The sequence below is a fragment of the Oryzias latipes genome, chromosome 3 (genome assembly GCF_053564925.1).
Source record: "Oryzias latipes strain Hd-rR chromosome 3, Olatipes_Hd-rR_3.1".
Classification (NCBI taxonomy): Eukaryota; Metazoa; Chordata; class Actinopteri; order Beloniformes; family Adrianichthyidae; genus Oryzias; species Oryzias latipes.
The window spans coordinates 4605001-4607500 of record NC_136239.1 but is presented as its reverse complement, the minus strand read 5'-3'; the positions used below and the strand labels follow the sequence as shown (position 1 = coordinate 4607500).

The 2500-nt window shown below is 38.4% G+C and overlaps 1 non-coding gene across 1 annotated transcript; it reads left to right on the top strand.

The window, feature by feature from the left end:
- Window positions 1-580: 580 nt before the first annotated feature.
- Window positions 581-662, top strand: trnas-uga (transfer RNA serine (anticodon UGA)). The gene has a single exon. It is a non-coding gene; the product is annotated as a tRNA-Ser (tRNA).
- Window positions 663-2500: the final 1838 nt, after the last annotated feature.

Genomic DNA, 2500 nt, shown 5'->3' with positions numbered 1-2500 from the left:
GTACAGGCTTTGTCATGCAGCGTGTTTTGATCTGTTACTGTTTCACTATGAATTAACTACAAAAAATATTCAGATAGGCACATTTAAGTATCATTTTCTTTATACATGTCTTCCATCTTTGGATGAATGCTTTTTAACGTGTTAAAGACACCATTTTCATTGGAGTTGGTCTTTAAGGCCTTAGTGCTTGACCATCGGATAAACTGAGTTTTAAATCCAAGCTCTCAACAGAATCTTTCATTTTTCATTAGGGTTATGTTTGAACATTAGAATGAAGATAAATGTTAGCCAAGTATGCTAGATTTTTACAAAATTCTTTAGATTTAAGGCAAATTTTGAGGTGTTGTGTTTGAGGAAACATTGTGTGGTTGTTGGGGAAATGAAATTGGGCATGGTGGTAAAATGGTTGTCATATTTTCCTTTTTTGAAATGATCCCTTGTTTTAATTGCCAGCAAATTTATCCCAATGATTTTTGCTAAAACAGGAATTGTATTTTTCTGTAGTCAGCTTGTAAATAAATTTCCGCCTATGACAGAATCCAATGGCAGTGAAGCAACCAAACACAGTGTAGTTTTGTGTGTTGTTGTGGCCGAGTGGTTAAGGCGATGAACTTGAAATCCATTGGGGTCTCCCCGCGTAGGTTAAAATCCTGCTGACAACGATACAAGTCTCTTGCACTTAAACTTTACAAACATTTAACACAAATAAAGTTGTGAGCACCATGCCAGCTCGGACCAAGACTACCAAGGCGTATTGGATCTCCTTCAAGATGCGACTGGATGCATCACAATGGAACGTAGCAGGGAGCTTCTTGCCTTCTCATTGTCGTTTGTTAGTACAAGTACAGGCTTTGTCATGCAGCGTGTTTTCTTCTGTTACTGGTTCACTATGAATTAACTACAAAAAATATTCAGATAGGCACATTTAAGTATCATTTTCTTTATACATGTCTTCCATCATGGGATGAATGCTTTTTAACATGTTAAAGACACCATTTTCATTGGAGTTGGTCTTTAAGGCCTTAGTGCTTGACCATCGGATAAACTGAGTTTTAAATCCAAGCTTAAATCCAAGCTCTAATTTCCGCCTACGACAGAATCCAATGGCAGTGAAGGAACCAAACGCTGTATAGTTTCATGTGTTGTTGTGGCCGAATGGTTAAGGCGATGGACTAGAAATCCATTGGGGTCTCCCCGCGTATGTTCAAATCCTGCCGACAACGATACAAGTCACTTGCACTTAAACTTTACAAACATTTAACACAAATAAAGTTGTGAGCACCATGCCAGCTCGGACCAAGACTACCAAGGCGTACTCGATCTCCTTCAAGATGCGACTGGATGCATCACAATGGAACGTAGCAGGGAGCTTCTTGCCTTCTCATTGTCGTTTGAAAGTAAAAGTACAGGCTTTGTCATGCAGCGTGTTTTTGTCTGTTACTGGTTCACTATGAATTAACTACAAAAAATATTCAGATAGGCACATTTAAGTATCATTTTCTTTATACATGTCCTCCATCATTGGATGAATGCTTTTTAACGTGTTAAAGACACCATTTTCATTGGAGTTGGTCTTTAAGGCCTTAGTGCTTGACGATCGGATAAACTGAGTTTTAAATCCAAGCTCTCAACAGAATCTTTCATTTTTCATTAAGGTTATGTTTGAACATTAAAATGAAGATAAATGTTAGCCAAGTATGCTAGAAATTTACAAGATTCTTGAGATTTAAGGCAAATTTTGAGGCGTTGTGTTTGAGGAAACAATGTGTGGTTGTTGGGGAAATGAAATTGGGCATGGTGGTAAAATGGTTGTCATATTTTCCTTTTTTGAAATGATCCCTTGTTTTAATTGCCAGGAAATGCATCCCAGTGATATCTGCTAAGACAGGAATTGTATTTTTCTGTAGTCAGCTTGGAAAAGAATTTCCGCCTATGAAAGAATCCAATGGCAGTGAAGCAACCAAACGCTGTATAGTTTCGTGTGTTGTTGTGGCCGAGTGGTTAAGGCGATGGACTAGAAATCCTTTGGGGCTCCCCGCGTAGGTTCAAATCCTGCCGACAACGATACAAGTCTCTTGCACTTAAACTTTACAAACATTTAACACAAATAAAGTTGTGAGCACCATGCCAGCTCGGACCAAGACTACCAAGGCGTATTGGATCTCCTTCAAGATGCGACTGGATGCATCACAATGGAACGTAGCAGGGAGCTTCTTGCTTTCTCATTGTCGTTTGTTAGTACAAGTACAGGCTTTGTCATGCAGCGTGTTTTGATCTGTTACTGGTTCACTATGAATTAACTACAAAAAATATTCAGATAGGCACATTTAAGTATCATTTTCTTTGTACATGTCTTCCATCATGGGATGAATGCTTTTTAACATGTTAAAGACACCATTTTCATTGGAGTTGGTCTTTAAGGCCTTAGTGCATGACCATCGGATAAACTGAGTTTTAAATCCAAGCTCTCAACGGAATCTTTCATTTTTCATTAGGGTTA